Source organism: Podarcis filfolensis (assembly GCF_964270895.1).
Source record: "Podarcis filfolensis genome assembly, chromosome: W".
Lineage (NCBI taxonomy): Eukaryota > Metazoa > Chordata > Lepidosauria > Squamata > Lacertidae > Podarcis > Podarcis filfolensis.
In genome coordinates, this window is record NC_139619.1 from 5,047,750 (window position 1) to 5,071,130 (window position 23,381).

General features: G+C 46.2%; 1 protein-coding gene and 1 pseudogene across 2 annotated transcripts in view; one reads left to right on the forward strand and one right to left on the reverse strand.

Moving 5' to 3' along the window:
• LOC310753753 (inositol polyphosphate 5-phosphatase OCRL-like) overlaps positions 1 to 23,381 on the forward strand; it is a gene marked incomplete at both ends in the record, with an annotated part of 332,356 nt that overhangs the window by 14,915 nt on the left and 294,060 nt on the right.
• On the reverse strand, positions 2,096 to 2,968 carry LOC310753789 (E3 ubiquitin-protein ligase RNF4-like; annotated as a pseudogene). The gene has a single exon. The product of its transcript is annotated as an E3 ubiquitin-protein ligase RNF4-like (transcript).

Here is a 23,381-nt window from a genome sequence, read left to right on the forward strand (position 1 = left end):
ATTTTATCTTTTTTCTCATTTTAAGTTCTCTTCTTTATTGCATTCTGTTGAATCAGAAACCCTCTCATGACCGCTTTGCTTGCGTCCCAAATTACTCTTTTTTCAACCGTGGTATTCAAATTTATCTCAAAATAGTCTCTCAAGATTTTTTGGGCCTTCTTGGTAACCTCTGCATCTCTAAACAAGGTGTCATTCATCCTCCATCTAAAGGAACCAATTGGTGTTAATTTCATCTCCATTCTCACAGCATTATGGTCGGAGCAAGTTTTAGGACAAATTTCCGCTTTTCGAATTTTAGGAGCCAATCCTCTAGTTATCCAAATTTGGTCAATTCTTGTCCATGTCATTTTGGCTTCAGAGAAGAAAGTTCCCTCTCTACCCAAGGGGTTCTTAGTTCTCCAAATGTCAATCAAATCCATGTTGTCAGTTATGTCAAAAAAGGTTTTTGGCAGTCTGCCGTCTTTCGTGACTACCTGTCTTTGTGACTTATCCATATTTGTGGACACCACTCCATTCATATCTCCCATCATAATGATGCTATACTCCATGTAGTCCAACAATGTCTCATGCAACTTCTTCAAAAATTCAGATTTCCCCTTGCACAGAGTATTTGATCCCCACAGCCCATGTTCACGGAGACAATGCCATCTGTGGAAGTCCTAACCATGCCACATGATTGCCAGGCTATGTGCAAGTCTAATATGGGGTGTGTGCAGCTAGGCCCCTGCAGCAGGCTGCGGGGAGACTAAGGAAGCCTCCCTTTTGAAAAAGGTGTTCAATCCAGTGCTGAACTGGAAGCGTAACACTGGCCCTCCAAGCTGTCACGGGTGAGGTTTCACTATGTTACGAGACGCCTTAAAATCGAATAAACAAGAAACATGGGGGGAAATATTATGAGACTCACCGCAGCCGATTAAGGCCTGGTGAGATGCTGCTGATTAGCTGGATAGCCCATGCTTTCTACCAACGGAAGATTGGCTGGCATACATTTAAGATACAGGTAGGTAGCCGTGTTGGTCTGCCGTAGTCGAAACGAAATAAAAAAATGCCTTCCAGTAGCACCTTAGAGACCAACTAAGTTTGTGATTGGTATGAGCTTTTGTGTGCTCATGTATCTGAAGAAGTGTGCATGCACACGAGAGCTCATACCAAGAACAAACTTAGTTGGTCTCTAAGGTGCTACTGGAAGGCATTTTTAATACATTTAAGAGAAAGTCTTTCATTTAAGAGTTATCAACATAAAACGTTTTAAAGCAATTAGACCTATTAGTACAGCAGCATCCCAAAGTTCAACAGGTCAAGCCATTCATAGTTCCACTATGACTACGTGACAGGGCTGAGAAAGGGAGTCACCGCAACTCAAGTTCATCATGCGAGGTTCAAGTCTTACATGCTTGCTGCTTGAAACATGGCCCTATGGATGCAGCTTCCCCACAGCAAAGCATTTCTGAAAAGCAGAGAATTACTTTATCCTCTGCCAACCATTTGAGGAGTGTTTCACATAAATGGCTTAGCTCATCTCCATTGGATTCTGCCCCACGTGGCAACCTCGGTACGGACTCCACTATGAACTGCTCCTTAAGCATATGCCTGGACAGGGAAAGCTGCTCAGATCTAACATGATGGCTGTATTCTCTTCAAGAGAAGACTCGGACCACCAAGAGTTCTTTGTAATAAACCATTCATGCATGCAGCGTTAGAAATGAGCCACAGTGTTGTATAAACCTTGGTCTTTATTAGGGCTACATCAACAGAAAGAGGGGTTTGCCACTAGAAAGCAAGTAGATGTGGAACAGACTTCCACCGGTGAGTGGTTGGCTTTGGTTTTTTACAAGGCAAATTGCAAAAAGAAGCTGCAGGTTGTATTATCATAGATGACTATGACTAGCCTAGTCTTGAATAGATGAGTTCACTCGACATCAGTCTTTTCTCAAAGCAGCAACAGAACTAGAACAGAAATGAGATATCGGCACAAAGCAATGTGGCAACAGCAGACATATCCTCCAAGCTGTTCTTCAAACGTCTACAGACCTCAAAAAATGTGGGCTGCAAAAACCTTAAAGCAAAACAAAGCTGAAACAGTACAACTGGACTATAAGGAGGCCAACTGGGAAAAAGTGAAATTGCTAACTGTCATATTGAAGTCATATATACTGTACTTGGTGTGTTCTTTGGAGTTCACTCATGTTTATGAAGGCCACATTAGACTGTGTTCAGGAACACCCATGTCTTCACATATAAATTGGATGATACTCCTTTGGAGTGAGTTTCCTCCTACAAATTGGGCAAAAGTTAGCATACCTAATAAATTGCTGAGGCACTGACTACAGAAGATGTGGCCACATGTTGTTGACACTATAAGCCGTCCGCTTTGCACAATCTCTGCAAAGCTGTCTATGCAAATTCCACAACTCAAAGTGCCTGAGGATCTTGCAAATTCCCTCCTTCCCACTTCTCTGGGGAGCTTTCTAGTGGCAAGAGCACCACTCTGTGTGTGTCTGCTATCACCACCACCACCACCACTAAATATGAGGCTGTCAGACAATGGTTGAGGTCTGAACTCTCTATTGGGCTGCTGCCCACTCTCTCCAACAAGCACAAGAGAGTCGTCTTGCGTAAGATCAACAACTATAGGTTCTGAAGTTTCGCAAGTGAGGTCAACTACTTCCACATCAATGCTTCTATCGTTAAGGCTGTGTGGCAGGGAGGAGGAGGCGGAGGAGGAGGAGGGGATACAGGGTTCATAAGCAGTTCCCACCATCATCTTGCCCAGAGTATGAGGAGGTCTTGCGGAGGTGTTGCGACTGCCCCTCTTGCTGTTGCTGTGCTGGGTTGCATTACATTCTGCACTTGTTGAACTCATGATGCACAGGGATGGGAGAGGCACAGGCTGCAGAGTACTTGCTTCCCCCCTTATCTCTGTGTGCTGCTCCCTGCTTAGTCGCCAAGCAATTCTGTAATGTGATAAGGATGATGATGAATGCTCTCTCTAAAGCAACTTGATGCAACTGGTGACGCTTTGGAGCACCGTGACTTTCTTAGAGTTGTCTCTTTTATAGCAGGTACTCCGAAGCTGGAGCAAGTTCAGCTTCTTGAGGAGTTAGGGCAGGCTTCCTCAACCTCGGCCCTCCAGATGTTTTTGGCCTACAACTCCCATGATCCCTAGCCAGCAGGACCAGTGGTCAGGGAGGATGGGAATTGTCGTCTCAAAACATCGGACAGGCCGAGGTTGAGGAAGCCTGAGTTAGGGTGTCTTTCGTGTTACTCTATAGAACTGCATTCACGTGGGAAGAAACAGGATTAGGCTAAGAAGCAGGCACACAAAGATTCGTTTTCTATCTTTCAGCCAAGAGATTAGCTAAAACAATTAGGATTATTCCGAGGTGGAGCATCTTTCCCTACCTTGACAGTCCTCTTTATACAAGAGTCTGATAAGGAGAAGGGAAGAACTCATGATGAATGTCTCTTCTTCAAGAAGAACCAGGGCACATAGCCAAGCTGAGGACGATGGGAAATCTTAAATGAAATTCATTGGCGTTGCCTCTACTAGAGCGCACCTCCTATGGCTGCTCTTGCAAGAGGTATTTTCCAGGTATGACACATTCAATGTGTACACCCAACAGGGTGGATAAAAATCAATGATTTAAAAAAGAATAATTAAAAAATCTGTTTTTTTTTTAATTGGATTTTTAAAATAAAATGCTTTTGGAGGAAAGATCTTTCTAAAGATAGTTTTCTATTTAAGTTACATTATAGTCCAAAGGCTATTCATCAGGAAAGAAGCATTTGTTTTAAGTCTTTCATGTGTGCTAAAACTCAGTCTAAGTCTTTTTGGGGGTTTTTTAACAAAAATCCCCCACGTTTAACCACATCAGTTAACAAACATGGATACATATGCTATAATTTTATTGTTTTAGTTAAATACGCTATTTAAATTGTTATTAAGGAAATGATTATTTTTCTCCTTCAGCTGTCCACGGAGGCGCAGGTCAAATCTGTGTCCAGGGCAGCTGTTTACCAGCTCCATCTGGTACGCAGGATGAGACCCTCCCTGCCTGCAGACTGTCTGGCCAGAGTGGTGCATGCTCTAGTTATCTCCCGCTTGGACTACTGCCATGTGCTCTACATGGGGCTACCTTTGAAGGTGACTCGGAAACTGCAATGAATCCAGAATGCGGCAGCTAGACTGGTGACTGGGAGCGGCTGCCGAGACCACATAACACTGGTCTTGAAAGACCTACATTGGCTCCCAGTACGTTTCTGAGCACAATTCAAAGTGTTGATGCTGACCTTTAAAGCCCTAAACGGTCTCGGTCCAGTATACCTGAAGGAGCGTCTCCACCCCCATTGTTCTGCCCGGACACCTGGGTCCATCTCCAAGGGCCTTCTGGAGGTTCCCTCGCTGCAAGAAGCCAAGTTACAGGGAACCAGGCAGAGGGCCTTCTCGGTGGTGGCACCTGCCCTGTGGAACACCCTCCCACCAGATGTCCAAGAGAACAACAACTACCAGACTTTTAGAAGACATCTGAAGGCAGCCCTGTTTAGGGAAGCTTTTAATGTTTGATGGATTAGAGGATTTTAATATTTTGTTGGAAGCCGCCCAGAGTGGCTGGGGTAGCCCAGCCAGATGGGCGGGGTATAAATAATAAATCGTTGTTGTTGTTATCAGGGAGAGCATTGGTGCCAAAATGAGTTTGGCAAAGAATGGATTATTAAGGGAGTCCTTCTAGTGAGCACAGTGCACTGGTGAGGCTGCACAGAAGCAGCGTCAAATGCTGAGGCACAACATGGGGAAACTTCTCGAATTTGCAAAGGGGATTTTTTTTAAAAAATAAAAGTCTTGAAGTGCAAACTTTGAAAAGAACAAAAAGTTGCATGATCCCTCCATAGCTTCTCGTGTGCCCAAGGCGGCAGTGCACTGTTGTGCATCTCGATCGGGCTCACAGTCAAAGCGACTGCACAGAAGCAGCATCAATATTGTCCACCTCTTTTCCAAAGACTTTAAGTAAAACAAACTTACCCAGTAGCTTCTTTGGAAGCCGCCCTCGGACCTACAGCAGGAGGAGAGACACAGAAAGGAGTTAGATCTCCAGTATGGCCCATGCTCAAACATCCAAGGAAGCATCCTGGCTCTTTTACTGCAGCTGCATAAGCATTGCTGGGGTCTAGCATGGGCAAAAGTGCACAGATTGAGAGACTGTTGTATCCTTGCAAAATCTTTTCCTGTGGCTTTTTGCCAGTTCCTCTGACAGGTAGTGGCAAGAGTGTTGAACTAAGACTGGGCAGACCAGGGTCCAAATCCACACTAGGCATGAAGCTCACTGAATGCCCAGTCCCTGCCTCTCAGCGTGGCTGTGGGACTAAGTGGGAGGGAGGGGAACTCTGTACCGCCCCTTGAGGACTTGGCAGAGCAATGGTTCCACAGTAGCTTCACTTCTCTCGATCACATCAAAGTCGATGCATCGCCACAAATTGGCCAAAGACCTGCCTGACTCTGAACTGGTGAGGAGCAGCAAGGATGGGACACTTTAGCTGCATGCTCCTGTCCCAAGAACCCAGAAGATGGCTAAGCGCTTAAGGACAGGGCTGAGGTTTTGTCAGGAGACAAAGGTTCTTGAGAGCAGAAGCAGGCCAGGCCTAGGCAGCGCGGCCTACGAGGGCTACACAAATCTGTCAAGCCTAAGTGTTAGCAGTCAAATGCTGGGTCACTGTGACTCGGGACTCATCTTGGGTTCCCTATAAATGTAACCAGCCATCTCTGTGGGCCTCAGTCTGTGTGTAGAGTGTGTGTGTCTCAACCAGTATGTTGTGTTGTTGCAGACGGAGCGGCTCCAGTTAATCAGTAACTAAGAGCTGTGCCTCTGGGAAGACTAAGAAGGCTGCTAGGAGCACTCGGTGTATGCTCTTTGACTATGCTGTTTCTGAACAAGTTTATTTTCTTCAGTAAAAGGTAGTGCTAAGAGTGTTGAACTAAGACTGGGCAGACCAGGGTCCAAATCCACAGCAGGCCATGAAGCTCACTGAGTGACCATGGGCCAGGCACTACCTCTCAGGGTCATAAGCATTTTATCAAGTCAATATTGCGAGGAACAACTGCATAGCTGAATTGAAAACCCCTAGACCAATTAAGGGATCAATATTAAGACCACAACGTATCACTTATAGATCAAGCAAACCTGTGGCTGATTAATTTATTCATTTTGAAGTGTTCTACTCTCCTTTCCGGTTGAGAGAGTAGCTCTGTGTATGATACAACAGACTACCATAAGCGAACAAGCGGCACACAGACAATCCAGCACTCTTTGGGCTGGTGGACAGCGTGCTAACCACTTGGGTTAAAGTGGTTATTCTTTTAGGTTAAAGAATATGTAAGTGATTGGCTGCACTATTGCCAAGTCAATGAAATGTTTAAACAGGATTTGAGGGGGAAAGGATTTGATGATAACAAATCAAAATTTGAAATTGATGTATTGAATAATATATTTTTTTTTTGTCTAAAATGTATAAATTGCTGCTTGAATGGCATTTGAAAGATGAAGAGGTAAAGTCGGTTATGATACACTGGGCCAAAGATTTTGTGTATAATATACAGTTAAAAGATTGGGGGAAACTGTGGAAGGAAGGATTAAAATTTACCATATGCAATGCTTTGGAAGAAAATGTGATGAAAATGATGTATAGGTGTTATATCACCCCAGTAAAATTAGCTAAAATGTATAAAATAAGTAATACATGTTGGAAATGTAAAGAAAAGGAAGGCCCTTTTTATCACATGTGGTGGGGATTTAAAAAAGTGAAAAGCTTCCGGGAAATGATATATAACGAGATGAAAAAGATGTTGAAACAGACATTGATTAAGAAACCAGAAGCATTTTTACTTGGCATTGTAGGAGATGATATTAATAGACAGGATTGTAAGTTGTTGTTATATGCAATGACTGCAGCAAGAATATTATTGGCACAAAAATGGAAGCAAGAAGAACTACCAACGAAAGAAGAATGGAGGGTGAAGTTGATGGGCTATGCAGAATTAGATAAATTAACAGGAAGGATTCGAAACCTGCGGGATCAGAGATTCATAGAAGACTGGAGTAAATATATGAACTATTTGAAAAGTAATTGTGATGAACAGATTACGCTAGTAGGACTGCAAGAAGTTTGGTAAGGTGGATAGTTTGAAATACTGCAAGAAAGTCTACGAAAAGCATTATTAGTTAAGGATAATTACGGTAAATGTAATCTAGAAATTAAGAAATGCAGAATAAGTGATAAAGAATGGGAAATCATCAGAGGTGTTGACGGAAGTCTAAAATATTGTATAAGATGAGAAGATCTGTTGTACGATATATATAAGATTTTTTTAAAAAAATATGGATGGCATTGAGAAAGTGGGTAGGGAAAAGTTCTTCTCTTGCTCTCCAAGAATCATAGAACTGCAGGCTCTGAGTAAGATCAGGTCGGCCCCCACGTTCAGCCTCCCAGGTCTCAGGCGAGCTCTCTATCCGCCACACCACCCTGCCTTCCCTTTGCACGCTCAGGAGCTGTCTTTGGCTCCTTGCTGCCTATACCCTCAGAAGACGAATCCCCGCCCCTCGCTTTCGGAGGGAGCCTCTGCTGCCGTCTGTGCCTGGCGCGCTCCATCTTGTATCATGTCCTGCTGCATCCTCGGAGGGCAAGCGCCTCTTCCCTGCATTGCACGCTTCCCATGAGAAAACACACAGCCCTTCCAGCCTGTGGGAGCCACACTTTCTCCCTGGCTGCGGGTCTCGTCTCTCGCCCACGGCACGCAACTTCACATTCACACACGCGCAGGCATACACGGGTCTGCCACCCTTTGGGCACGCACCTTGCCTCCTTGCGTGCTGGCAGTTCTCTCAAGCAACAGGTGTAATCATAACACTTTCCTGGCGATTTTCCTGCAAGAAAGCTCCCTCTCCTTGTTGGCGCAACAGGCACACGCAACATTTCACCCCCTCCCCTAAATGTCTACTCAGAAGTAAGTGCACTGAGTCAGATCGGGCCAACTAGTCCCAGGTAAGTGCGTACACACTTACTTTGGAGTAAGCGACAGCAGGCGCTGCAGTCTCCGTGCCCTTCTCGGGAGTCCGCCGTGAGCCCCACGGCTGGAAGCTCTGCTGCTCACGACGAGGCCAGGTCCCTGCCAGGCGCATGCGCGAGTGACCAGCTCCTGCTCTCCCATCCGTGCAATAATTTCAAGGAGTTTCCCCAAAGAAATCTGGAAGCAAATTTTAAGGGCTGCGATTCCCAAATTTCATTCCCATCCTTGGGAATCGTTTGTGTGCCATATCTTTTTCAGGGGTTCCATTGGTAACCTACATGAAGCAATAGAGAGTATAATTGAGAATCTAATCCTCCCCCCCTCTATCCATTGCAATTTTCCAATTTGGTTCAGGGCGACTGTTTTTCTACACACCCCTCACCCTCTCCAGTTGCACATCCAGACTCAGGCATGCTCATGGGTGAGCTGTGTGATAAGCCGGTGGAGATAGGGTTTTCGTATGTGTGTGGGGGGGTACTTTGTACATGCTCAGAAGCACCCTCTACACATATCCCAAGGCAAGTGGATGAAAGCAGGCAGTGCCAAGAAGGCGTGTCTGTGTGTTTGTGTGGGCACTAGGGGTATGACTTGTGGAATTTTCTTTTCTTCCCCCAAAAGAGTTTCCTGTATCATAAAGGGATGCACTTTTGCTTAGAAACACTGGAAAAGGGACTAAGTATTCTCAGTTATGGAAAAAGGTTGCCCCAAAATGAAAAGTTGGAAACATCGTACATGTAACGTTACTACTCATAACTATGAGCACTTTTTAAAACTTCATGGAACTGTTTATAACTTTTACAGCTGCCTGGAACTTCCTCAAACTGTGTAGAATGTTCAAGAAGAATCCAAATATTGGTCTATAGGGAAAGATTTGTGGGCAAACAACGAAACTTCTTAATTTTTAATATTTCTTTCTGTGGCAATATACAATTGTGGTTGGAGAATCCCAGCTGGGTGGGTGGGGTCTAAATATAATCAGAATCAGAATCATTACAATGTCACACAAGATCCTCAATTTATTCTCAGCAATAAGAAGTGATGACCCATGTGTATTAGAAAATTTGCAAGCTCTATTTTTCCTGGATACATGCTATGCATATTACATACTACATTGTTTATTTATTTTTTTGTTTAAATCGGGTGCTCAGCTTCTTCTGTGCAACAAACCCACTACAAAATTGCTCTTCCGCGCACACTTCCAGGTCCCTCCAGCTGGGCTTTTTGAGTGTGATGGATTTTTCTCACTCCAGAGCAGTTTGTCTTTAAGCTGAAGGTCAGCAGGAAAGCAAGGGAGACTAAAAAAATTGCATTTGTTAATATAATAAGGTTTTAATAACTCTAATAAAGACTAACTGTGTGGAAATGACTGGAAAAAGAAGAAAAGGAAAATCAAGGCTTTCGACTCTTGGTTTCCTGGAAGAAGATCAAAAGACTCCCTTGGACTAGAAGAAACATCTCATTAACAACTGGAGAAATGCCAAATAACTTTGGATATCTGCTTGGGGGGTTTCTGATGCAGTATTAATTTAACAAGGAGCCAGGAGTGAAACCGAAAGTAGACTGACCAGCTAGCTGAATCCAATTATATTGCTATGGGGTGGGGGGAAACCTCTAACATTTTACTTTTCGATACTTGTATTTCCAGGGTGAATTGAATGGTTGGGGGTGTGTGGAGGAGAGGCAGAAAGAAGAGCTAACTTGTCCGTGGCTGGGGGCGCAATCTGGACGGTTCTGCCGGGGCGCAAGATCACCTAACTACTGCTCTGCGCCTCTGGACCAGGGGTGGATGGTGCTCATTGGGACTGGGAGGGTGGAAGGCAAGGAGGCCAACAGTAGGTGGCGCCAGAGCCAAGGAGTGGCAGAGCAAATGCGTTCTGTATCTGAGATGGAGTGGGAAGGGGCTGGCGGCCACTGCAGCCATCCCTTGTCTGCCCTCATGGACCGGCCAGAATCCACTGGGCAAATGCTCATCTTGCCAGAGTCTGGGTCTTCTGCTGTTGCTCTCTCAGAAACCGTGCCCAGGTGGGATGTTTCGTTTTCATAGAATCATAGAATCATAGCGTTGGAAGAGACCACAAGGGCCATCGAGTCCAACCCCCTGCCAAGCAGGAAACACCATCAGAGCACTCCTGACATATGGTTGTCAAGCCTCTGCTTAAAGACCTCCAAAGAAGGAGACTCCACCACACTCCTTGGCAGCAAATTCCACTGTCAAACAGCTCTTACTGTCAGGAAGTTCTTCCTAATGTTTAGGTGGAATCTTCTTTCTTGTAGTTTGGAACCATTGCTCCGTGTTCGCTTCTCTGGAGCAGCAGAAAACAACCTTTCTCCCTCCTCTATGTGACATCCTTTTATATATTTGAAGCTGCTTCATCCCTGAGGAAGTTGGAGGTGACGCAACTCCTGCATCTCTGACGTGGGAAGGTTTGGAGGTATTTCAAATTTCCCCCTTCTCCCTTGGCTCCCTGGAAAGAAGGCATCTTTACATTTTGAGCGCATTTCACAGGCCAGGAGCCAAGCACCCCTTCCTGAGGGGGAGAAGAGGCCCAGAAAAGATGAGCCCAAAGGCGTTCCCCTGAGATTCAGCTTCCGGGCTATGGCTAACCAGGTTAGGAGCAGGAATATTGGGAGCGGGAAGGAACTGATGTCATCTGCCAGAGCAGCTGGCTAATTGAAGGGAATGAGGTGATAACAAGCCTTTCAAATCTGAACTCTTGTTTGCGGCTGATTAGGATAGAGGGAGGTGGAGAACAAGGGCAATCGGAAGCAGACTCTGGGTAGTTGGTTCCTTTTCTTTGTTCGGGTTCCTACGTCACACCAGCAGTTTAAATGGCAACACTCCTTTGCAAGATTGGCCGCCTTTTTAATTGTTTGTTATGGAAAATCAATAAAATGATAAGTTGCCCCTGCCCAAGGGTTCCATGACATCTGGCTGAAGACTTTTTGTGCTAAAAGTTGAAGCCATGCTGGGGTGTGTGTGTGTGTGTGTCCCCGTCCGTCCGTCCATGTGGACGCTTCAAGCCACCTGTTGAAATCAGGAGTGGGGAGAAAAGACCTCTTCTTACCTTCTGAGCTTTCTCATGCATCAGAGGACCACACATCATGGTGCCATTCAGTTAGACCTGGAAATTAGCCAAGCTTCCCCCCAATTCTGGGGACATTAGCTTGTCTCCCTTCCAGTCCAACCCCCAGCTTGAGCTGGGGTTTGGTGGACTCCTCATCTCTTAACTCTTGGGCTTCAAAACATAGAAGGTGGGTTTGGTACCCTATGGCACATGCCCTCAAGGAAACCATTCCTGCACATCAGAATCTCCAGGGTTGCAACCTGTGTTGCAACCTTGCCATGGGCAGCTTTGTGCAGGAATGTTTGAGTGTGATGGATTTTTCTCACTTCAGAGCAGTTTGTGTTTAAGCTGAAGGTCACAAGAAATACCAACAGTGGAAGACTGGCAGATGAAGATGATGGACTTTTTGGAGCTAGCCGACCTGACTGGAAGAGTCCATGATCAGAAGGAGGAGGACTACCAGGAAGAATGGACGAAATTTAATGATTATTTGGTTAAATATGTTAAGATAAATTAATTGGAAAAGCTTGCAAATATCAAATAGGCTTAGGATTTAAATATGTAATGTGATAAATTATATGATGAAACTGAGATTAGGAAAGAAAGAAAGATGTTATGTGACCAAGTTAATTTTATGAGAATATAGGTTTTGGAAAACCAGTAAAATGATATACACTGAAATTCAACCAAGGGGATACGAGGACGTTGCTTAACAATGTTAATTAGATTGGTTTTAATAAGGTTAGGATGTTTGTTTGTTTGTCTGTTTGTGTGGTTAAAATTTGTGGAAAACTAATAATTTTTTTTGAAAAAAATAAATAAAAATGAAGGTCACCAGGAACTCACATGAAGATTGTGGTCATGCATGTGTTATCTCCAAAGCTAAATCCCTCTGCGTTCAGCAGGGCTGTGTATTCACCATTCCATCCCCTCTTTCACACTGCTACGATTCCCAGCACCCTTAACAAACCATTGTTCCCAGGACTTTTTGGGTGTGGGTGGGAGGAGATGTGCTTTACATGTGCGGTGTGCAGGCATCTCCCAGCACATGTGTGGGGGGGGATTCAAGACTAACTCTTATGCTTTCCTTCCTTAGACCAACTTGACGTTGAACGAGAGGTTCTCTGGGTTGAGGAACACACGCCATCTCACAGTGAAGCAGAACACGGGCCAAATGGTCACTCTGCCATTGCATTCGGTGAAGTCAGTCTGGCTTTGCAAAGGAGCTTGCCCCTGAAGCCAGTTGGTTGCCTGCCTCTGGCTGGCTGGCGGCTTGGCATCACCAAAACACAGAAACAGCCCCATGCAACCTCACACCCAAAGATTTCTGCCCATGCTTCAGACATGCAGCCCTAAGAGCAGCTCTGACTCCCACTCTAGGCCCCGCTGCCCCAGTCTTCCTCCTGATGTAGGCTACAGGATCTGGGAAGTCTGATCCAGCTTTGAGGTGTGGTTCCATATGGCCGTTAGTACTGTTCTGCTTTTGCCAGAGAGCCACCTGGTAAGGAAGATCTCCAAGCATGCTTCCTAGGGGGTCCTCTTTAATCCTCAGATGTGCCCACAAAGACATGATCCAGCACCCTCATGCCACAGCTGCCTCTGGAGTGACCCTCCCTCCAGTAAGAGGCGTGCCTCACAGCTGAGTGCCTGGTTGTTTGTGTAGGGCGAAGGCTGGGAATCTTGTGGGCTCCCAGATATTGCTAGATCCAATGGCCTTCTGCCTCAGCCAACATGGCCGACGGTCAGGGGTGATGGAATCCAACAACATCTAGAGGGCCACACAATTCCCCATCCCTGGTCTAGTGAATTTGAGGTTCTTGGTTTCTCTCCCTCTGCCCCCTTTTGCCTGGAAAAGCACTTTGGCAGATTCCTTTGGAGGATTTGGGTGTGACAAGCTGTAGCAGCGCACTGAATAAAACAACTCTGAGAAGCTGAAACACCGGGCTGTTTTCTTTTCTAATAAAAATATTCACTGTGCAGTTCACAGGCACAAAACACAATGTTGATATTGTCCAGGAAATGGGTTTTCAGTTGGAGGGCATGGGTTGCGTGAGAGCATGTTGTGCGGGATAACCAGTCTCATATAACCAACATGCTTCAGTCTAATTAGTGCATGAAGGGGTTTACACCATAGAGTAAGCTGTCCTGCCATCTTAGCCATGTCTCTTCCCCTTACCTTGGGAGTGAGTTCCGATCTATTCTGGTATTCACTTCTTCAGCGTTTGATGTACTGTAGGTTTTTCCTGATTTTATGGTTTTATCTTTCTGTAAACGGCTTTGATGTTTCCTACCATCTGGTGTGTATAAATTTTATGAAATAAATAAATAATTTTGAATAAATAAATAAATAAACAAATAGGAAGATGTAAAACCACAACCTCCGAAATGAAAGCTACTGTCCCACCAGACGGATGTTTTTGCACGGAGGGGGGCCGTATTCTGCAATGTGCTATCGATGCAATAATAGTGCAGCTTTCTAATGGACTGTCCACACAAACATCATTCTGCTTTCTCAGTTGCTCTGCAATGCTTCGCCAGGGTTACCACATCATGGCCCCCTGGGGGTGCGCTCCTTTGTTGTAGCTCAGCAAAAGCAGGACAAAATTCAAATGTTGTCCCTATTTTCAAAAAGGGGGAAAGAGAGGACCCAAATAATTACCGCCCAGTCAGTCTGACATCAATACCAGGGAAGATTCTGGAGCAGATCATTAAGCAAACAGTCTGTGAGCACCTAGAAAGGAATGCTGTGATCACCAATAGTCAGCATGGATTTCTGAAAAATAAGTCATGTCAGACTAACCTGATCTCGTTTTTTGACAGAATTACAAGCCTGGTAGATGAAGGGAACGCAGTGGATGTAGCCTACCTTGATTTCAGCAAGGCATTTGACAAGGTGCCCCATGATATTCTTGTAAAGAAGCTGGTAAAATGCGGTCTTGACTATGCTACCACTCAGTGGATTTGTAACTGGCTGACTGACCGAACCCCAAGGGTGCTCATCAATGGTTCCTCTTCATCCTGGAGAAGAGTGACTAGTGGGGTACCACAGGGTTCTGTCTTGGGCCCGGTCTTATTCAACATCTTTATCAACGACTTGGATGATGGACTCAAGGGCATCCTGATCAAATTTGCAGATGATACCAAACTGGGAGGGGTGGCTAACACCCCAGAGGACAGGATCACACTTCAAAACGACCTTGACAAATTAGAGAACTGAGCCAAAACAAACAAGATGAATTTTAACAGGGAGAAATGTAAAGTATTGCACTTGGGCAAAAAAAATGAGAGACACAAATAAAAGATGGGTGACACCTGGCTTGAGAGCAGTACATGTGAAAAGGATCTAGGAATCTTGGTTGACCACAAACTTGACAAGAGCCAACAGTGTGACGCGGCAGCTAAAAAAGCCAATGCAATTCTGGGCTGCATCAATAGGCGTATAGCATCTAGATCAAGGGAAGTAATAGTGCCACTGTATTCTGCTCTGGTCAGACCTCACCTGGAGTACTGTGTCCAGTTCTGGGCACCACAGTACAAGAAGGACACTGACAAACTGGAACGTGTCCAGAGGAGGGCAACCAAAATGGTCAAAGGCCTGGAAACGATGCCTTATGAGGAACGGCTAAGGGAGCTGGGCATGTTTAGCCTGGAGAAGAGGAGGTTAAGGGGTGATATGATAGCCATGTTCAAATATATAAAAGGATGTCACATAGAGGAGGGAGAAAGGTTGTTTTCTGCTGCTCCAGAGAAGCGGACACGGAGCAATGGTTCCAAACTACAAGAAAGAAGATTCCACCTAAACATTAGGAAGAACTTCCTGACAGTAAGAGCTGTTCGACAGTGGAATTTGCTGCCAAGGAGTGTGGTGAAGTCTCCTTCTTTGGAGGTCTTTAAGCAGAGGCTTGACAACCATATGTCAGGAGTGCTCTGATGGTGTTTCCTGCTTGGCAGGGGGTTGGACTCGATGGCCCTTGTGGTCTCTTCCAACTCTATGATTCTATGATTCTATGATTCCTCTAGTATGGCTCACAGTGAGGGCTGCTGAGAGTTGGGAGAGATCTCGGAGGCCAAGGAGTTTGCTTTTCTGCTCAGTACAGGGGATCTTGCCAGCTCTTCACCCCTGACTGGCCGAAGATGCCCATCTCTCATCCAGGCAGCTCCACAACGTGCCTGGATGATGACTGAGATGGAGCTGGACACACCATTGCTGAAGGATGCAATAATATTGCAATTGTGGTGGACCAACTACATGTCATTTTGCTTTGCAAGTTGTTCTGTGATGCGTCTTCTGTGCTACTATATTATTATCAGCCAGAGGGGCCCTCTTGAGCTATAAAGTGCAACTTAAGTGGGACAAATCCCCCCCCCCATAACATTTAGATGGATTTAGGGGAGTGCAACTGGTTTGGTCACACTGGCGTGAAGCCTTGCGGAATTTGAGATGCCATGGTTCACCACTGAACCATCACTCTATCATCACTCTATCCGCTGATAGAGCGTGCATCAGCTTTGGAATGTGGCAAGCTATTTCTGGAGCTCATGTCGCTAATTGATTGATACTGCGTTTCTATGGGAGGTCAATGGACGTCCGGAGACGGCTTGTGGAGTCATGATGGACTTTGTCTCCCTGGCAGTATCCCAACAACAGGCTATGGGCCCAGATTCACGGCACTTACAGGAGAGTAAGACTGCGACAGATTGCTGAGGTATGTGTGGAAAAGTCAAGGCTTTTCGTTGCCGCGGCAAAGTCTCTTTGAACTCCGGCCGGCTAATTGGCCTGGGAGTCGAGCCAAGCAGGCCTCAAGATTTATGAGTAGCCAAGATAAGGAGCCTCTGAAGTGAAAAAGGCTCACGGCTCAAGTAAAACCCTGGAATGGAGTTTTTACAAGCCTCAGATGATGGCACTGAGTGCCCAAAGTTAAACAGGCACAATTATGAGACTTGGGCAAGTTGCTGTGAGAGTCTACTACGACAGTTTGGAGTGTGGCATACTGTGTCTGAAGCCCCTCCAGTTCCTCTGACAGATAGATGGAGGGCCCAAGATTCAAGGGCCATAGGCGTAATTGTCTTATCCGTCTCTCTGGAGGAAATTGCCACGCTAGCTGGCAACACGACTGCACGTCAGATGTGGAATGCTTTGAAGATAACCCATCTGCCGGTCATCCCAGCCCAGAGTTTGACTGCATCGGAGATCCTGGCTGTTTCCCAGAATGAGAGTGTATGCAGGGATGCCGAGGGCACCGGTTGCAAGCTGCAGGGGGAGCTGACTGTGATTTCATCCCAGGCAGCATTCCAGCCTCCAGGGGGAGCCAAGGAGTCGGCAGCTGAGAGCTCTCTTTCCCATGAGAGCCAAGGTCATCTTTGCAGAGGCCGGAAGGCCAGAAGTAAACAGAGACAGATGCCTGCAGATGGCCCAAAGCAGAGGGGGGGTGGAAAGCCCAAGCCAGGGAAAAACAAGGCTTTGTTTGCTGGCACTGCTTCTCCAAAAGCCGAAGGCAAGTTTGATGGCCAGGAGCAGGGGGGCAAGCAGCAAAAGCCCACGCCGGTGGAAGACAAGGTTTTGCTTGCCAGAAAAGCTGCTCCAAAGGCCAAGGCCAGATTTATTGTAGATTCTGGATGCACCCGCCATCTGGCAAAAGATAAGCATCTGTTTATCTCCTTCACCCCTCAAGATGGAGAGATCCACCAGGCAGATGGAAAGACGTTGCGAATCACAGGAGAAGGGACTGTGAGACTGGCAAGTCTGCACACAACCATCAAAGATGTACTTTATGTTCCAGGTGCTGCAGACAATTTGCTCAGTGTCCCACAGCTGACTGGGCGTGGTTTTGAGATTTCCTTCAAGAGGAGCGTCTGTGTCATCAGGAAAGGCAAAGAGGACATTTTGCATGCAAAGTTTATAGATGGTTTGTTCTGTATAACTTATGATGACAATGGTGCTGTTGTGTCTAATGTTGATTCTTGTTGTGTTGCCCAAACTAACAAAGTTCTTCATGCAGGATGCATTCACGAGGCACATCGAAGATTTTGTCACATGTCTTGGCAAGCGCTGGTCAAGATGCCTGAGTTGGTTCAGGGTTTGAACATCAAACCCTGTAAGTTTCACATGAAATGTGTATCTTGTGCAGAGAACAAGGTGAAGGTTGCACCAAAAGGCAAGGAGTCTAGCAGGCAGGCTTCCAAACCCTACCAGCTAGTCCACGCAGACCTGGTTGGTCCACTTACGCCCTCTTTGGGTGGAGCAAGGTACTTCATGGTTCTAATTGATTCTTTTTCCAGGTACATTCATGTGTTTATGCTCGAGCAGAAATCACAAGCGTTTCCTAGGTTCAAGGCATTCTGTGCTTGGTTGGAGAATGTTCACAGTAAACGTATTGGCAGTCTCTTTACTGATCGAGGCGGGGAATTCACTTCTCAGCAGTTTGAAGCTTTCCTGACTGAGAAGGGAATCCAGCATGACTTGTCAACGCCTAGATCGCCATGAATGAATGGACTTGCGGAGCGAGCAAATCAGACTTTGCTTCAAGGCCTGAAAACCTTGTTGCATGATGCCAATCTCCCTGAGAAGTATTGGGGGGAGGCTCTGTCCACGTTCGTTTACACTTATAATCGCAGACTGTCATCACCTATTGGTTGTACTCCCTATGAGAAGATGTTTGGTAAGAAACCTTACGTCAAGCACATGAGAATCTTTGGTTCTGACATGTGGTACACACCCCACAGAGCAACAAGCTTGGGAAGCGTGGGGCACATGGTTTGTTCATGGGGTACGAAAAAGGTGCATACAGGGTATGGATGACTGACTCTAAGTCCGTTAAGTTCACAAAGAGTGTTGAGTACAATCCTAAGTGGGGGGGAAATGTGGGAATTTTCCAGAGTTACCCAGAGGAGGATGAAGGTGATGTGAAAAAGGCAGATAATGTTGAGAAAGCTGAGGATGAGGATGATGATGATGATCAGAGTTCGGATTCCAGTTCAGTGGGCGGCGCTGCTGCTGGTGTCAGTGACAGTGATGACACAGCAGACTACAAGAGCGCAAAGGCCTCAGTCAGACCATCTGATGCGTCTGACAATGAACTGGAAGAACCACTGTTCACCATTGGTCACTTTTCTCCTAAGAAGGAGGAGATGAGTCCAGAAGACTTGCGTCTAGTACGCAGATCTGAAAGGGCGACCAAAGGCAGACCTCCAAAGAGATTTGCTGATGAGTTTGCTAAGACGGCAACTGCTGTTCTTAGTAGCTCAGAGAAGGTGTGGGAACCTTCAAGCTTCAAAGAGGTTCAGGAGTTAACCTCTAAAGATGCTGAGCCTTGGCTTAATGCCATGAAGGCTGAAGTTGATTCCTTGAATAGGAACCAAACTTGGGAACTGGTACCGGTAGTCCCAGGAATGAGACTGGTTGGCAGCAAATGGGTCTTCAAGGCCAAGACAGACCAGGATGGCAAAGTTGTCAAACACAAAGCCAGATTGGTTGCCAGAGGTTTTTCACAGGTACCAGGACAGGATTACCACGAGACCTACTCACCCACCGTCAAGTATGAGAGCATTTGGCTGATGCTCAAGATTGCTGCAGAGGAGAAACGGCATGTTTCCCATCATGACATTAATACAGCTTTTTTGTACGGGGTTTTGGGGGAGGAGCTGTTTATGCTTCCACCTGATGGGATGCAGATACAGAAGGGAATGGTCTGTAAACTGCGGAAATCCTTATATGGTCTCAAGCAGAGTGCCAGGTGTTGGGACACAAAACTCACTGAGACATTGCTTTCTCTAGGTTTTCACCAGGGCAAGGCTGATCCGTGTGTGTTTGTCAAGGAGGAGGGACAAAACAAACTGTATTGTTTATGTTTTGTTGATGATCTTCTGATGTTTTGGAAGAATCAGGCTTTTTACCAAAGCACCCTAGCTCAGCTGAAGGAGCACTTTGACATGAAGGATCTTGGTGAGGTATCCAACTATCTTTCTCTGCAGGTGGAGAGGGACCAAGCAGGTAATTTTCTGGTACACCAAACACAGAAAATTGCTGATGTATTAACCAGGTTGAATTTGGTTGATGCAAACCCAGCAGACACACCGATGGTGACAGGTTACCAGGTAGATAGTACTGCTGAAGCGTTTTCTGACACTACGCTGTACAGATGCATTCTAGGCAAGCTGAATTTCATTGCTAGATGTTCAAGACCTGACATAGCTGTAAGCACTAACCTGCTTAGCAGACATGCTAATAATTCTACTGTTCAGGATTGGAAAGCTCTGAAGCGCATAGCCCGCTATTTGAAAGGGACTTTGCACTACAGGCTGAGGTTCACCAGTCAGAAGACTGGAGGTCTTGAAATCTTTGCAGATGCTAGTTTTGGAAGTGACACCACGGATGGTACAAGCACTTCTGGAGTATGCTACATGTACAACCACTGTCTGTTTGACTGGCTGTGCAAAAAGCAGACGAAAGTAAGCCTAAGTTCCTGTGAAGCAGAACTCAATGCTCTGTCATTTTCACTCATGGATTGTGAATGGTTGATGCAACTGTTTAAGGACATCACAGTTTCTGTGAAATGTCCTATACAAGTGTATCAAGACAATAGATCCTGTTTGGCTTTGCTGAACTCAGAGAGTTGCAAGCAAAGAACCAAGTACTTGCAGATTAAGCTACATCGTGCAAGAGAGTGTATTCAGAAAGGACTCATTCAGGTGTCCTACATGGCAGGAAATGAAATTCCTGCTGATCTGTTGTCTAAGGTTGTTAACACAGAACAACTTAAGGTTTATGTACAGAGGTTGCAATTAGGTTGAACAACAGGTACTACAGGTTACACGGAAAGGGGGAGGATGTTAGGATATTTCCGTTCCACCTTAAAAGGGAGCAGGATGTTTGCGTCACAGCCTGCATATTTCCTGTTCACAGGATGTTTCTGTTGTGTCTTTGCTTTCGTTTCTCTCTCTGTGCCTGAGACACTGAAGCAGGCAGTCATGTTTTTTCTTTGTTCTGACCAACGCTGAATAAACTTGTAAATAATGCTCTCCTGAGTGCATCTTTCGCTGTGCATTATCTGCTGATAGAGCGTGCATCAGCTCTGGAATGTGGCAAGCTATTTCTGGAGCTCATGTTGCTAATTGATTGATACTGCATTTCTACGGGAGGTCGATGGACGTCCGGAGACGGCTTGTGGAGTCATGATGGACTTTGTCTCCCTGGCAGTATCCCAACACATTTGTGGTATGAAAAAGGTACCTGGTTTCAGCTGGAAGTTAGGGGGCACTGGTTGGAAGTGTCGGAGTATGTCTGTCCCGAAAGCTTTGCAGGCACGAACAGTACTGAATACAGTTTTGCAGATAACTGCCGTCCTACTGTCATGAATAGAAACAATCATGAATCGACAAAACCGGGCATCTGGAAGGAACCAATATGCCAACAGGATATCGGACTGAATGGGCCTTGGCCTGACCCAGCAAGGCTCTTCAAATGCGCTTATGTTCCCCTGACTTTGGGGACGCCTTGCAGGAGTCTCACCCGTCTCATGGCTATTCTTCTAGTGTGGACCAGTTCGACAAGCTCTCCCCCGAAAGCAGGTGCACCATCCAGAACATGCTGGCTCTGTACCTGAAGAAGAAAGCGAACACAGACCAGGAGGAAGGGACTTCTAGGGGAAGCGAGGCCTTCATGCGGGAAGCCTTGACTCCTCACGTGTTCCCCGGGATCAGCTTCGACCCCACCACCCAGTCTTCTGCTGCAGCACATGAGGATGGGCATTCCTCCCCTTTCAACCATCTGGCGGAGTCACTCTTCCACCTGGCCCAGAACAGGAGGCTCCTTCCAAACACGCAGAATGCCTTGCACGTGATCGATGGGCCTGTGGTCACTGTGACATAGGCAGGGCTGGATTTATGTATAGGCTAAGTAGGCAGAAGCCTAGGGCCTCTAGATCTAGGGGGCCTCACCAGCCTGCCCGCTCCCCAGCGCCGAAGACAGTCTTCCCTCTCCCCAAATTGCAAACCCAAGACTTCATGCAGGGCATTTCTCCCCTATTTCAATGACATTTTGCTTCAAAAGGAAAGGTGGACTTGGAGAAGGCAAGCAAAATGCGAGGGAGATAGTGAAAGATACAGGAAATTGAATGCAGATTTCCAAAAAATAGCAAGGAGAGACAAGAGGGCCATCTTAAACGAGCAATGCAAAGAAATAGAGGAAAACAACAGAATGGGAAGAACCAGAGATCTGTTCAAGAAAACTGGAGCTATGAAAGGAACATTTCGTACAAAGATTACCATAATAAAGGACAAAGGTGGAAAGAACCTAACAGAAGCAGAAGACATCAAGAAGAGGTGGCAAGTATACACAGAGGGATTATACCAGAAAGATATGGATGTCTCATACACCCCAGGTAGTGTGCTTGCTGACCTTGAGCCTGACATCCTGGAGAGCAAAGTCAAATGGGCCTTAGAAAGCACTGCTAATAACAAGGCCAGTGGAAGTGATGATATTCCACTTGAACTATTAAATTTTGTTAAAGATGATGTTGTTAAGGTGCTACACGCAATATGCCAGTAAGTTTGGAAAACTCAGCAGTGGCCAGAGGATTGGAGAAGACCAGTCTACCTCCTTTAGAGGAAAAGGCCTTGAGGGGAGGACCTGTTGCCTCCACAATCCTTCCTAAATGTGGATAAGCTGAGAGGCAATTGTCCGACAAATGTGGTGCTGTGGGGAGGCAGGAACATTTTCCTGCAGTTAAGTATTTTCTAAGTTCCTTTCCCGAAACTTCCCCAAACGGTTCTGAAGCCTCTCTAAGCTCAGAAGTCTTTTCCTCTCTTGGGAATTATGGGATTCGAGGATAACTTCATGGAGAAGGAAAGAAACCTGCAGAATCAGCAAATGAGTGCCCGCTGAGGGCCTCCACCCCCACCGCTGCCACCAAGCAGGCTGTAAGTTGCCTTAGAGGTGTACTGTGCCCTCCTGCCTCATTGCTTTTAAGGACTACTTGAGTTCTGTTCTCATCTCCCTGAGGCGTATCCGTGACAAGGAGAGCATGAGCAAGAAGCAACCCCAATGACCCACACTATGCGCCAGCTCTTTGTGCCTTCCACACATACGCAGTCCGGACAGAGAGAGGGACTCATCAAGCACGTCCTCGCCAATAGAGAGAAGGAATATGTCAACACCCAGAATTTCAGGTCAGATCATGCAAAAGTGCAAACACCATGCAAAGACCAGTGGAACCTGTATCAGAGTTGGGGCTGGAGAAGGCGACATCTACATGACAGCTTTATTGTTGGGTGCCAGGCAAAGTCTGTCCTGTTCACTCAGGCCACATGGGTGGGTAATGGAAAGTATTAGTTGTGGTGGGCAATTTTCCTTGGTGCCACATACTGAACCGTGGCTTCATATTATGAGCAGGACGGCAGCCTCTCCTCCAGGTTTGCACACCTCTCCCCCACCCCAAGCCTATTGGGAAGCTTCCACTTGGATTTTAAATTAACCACAGTTTGGTGTGTCCAGATCCTATGGTGGTTCATTTTACCAGCTTTGTAAACCCACGATTGGAAGTTGGCTTGTTTCAATGAGCCATGGTTCAAATGAAGCGGATTGTGCAGCTTCAGACATTGTGACAAGATGCAGTTAATCCAAAACTGAAGCAAAACCTTTGGAACTCCTCCTAAAAGCTGTGCTGGAGGACAGGGAGGTGTGACCCCCCCCCCCAACACTTGGTGTGGGTCATCCTTATAATGCTAAGCTTACTACTTCACACAAGGTTTTTGAGTTTTTGCTTTGGTTATTTCCTCGTACTGTTAGTAGTAAGGTCAAGGTAAAGGGACCCCTGACCAGAGGACTTCCGGGTTAGCGCCATCGGCAATGGCGGAGTTCCTCTGACCGAGAGGAACCCGCTCCGCGAAAATCGGGTCTTGCCGCCGCAGCAAAGCCAGAGACCCTTTAAAAATCCCAGGTGGAGGAAGCCTGGGAACGTGGGATTCGGCTGACACCAGGAGCGCCTCCCCTACTCGCAGGGAAACCCCTTTTTCGGGGATCCGATGCGACGTGGGGTGAGCGGCGCGGTGTTTTGAATCGACCGCTATTTTTACGGAGTGAAGCCGCACAGTCGTTGCCGGAGAGCGCTGACTTTTTCCTGTGGACAATTGGACTCTAAACAAGTACCCATTTGTAGAATGGAAAATTGGATTAAGAAACATTTTAATTTGGCACTGAAGCGGGAAGGTTCTAAACAGGAAGTCCGCCTTCCGCTTTTGTAAATAGACTAAAGCAAAAA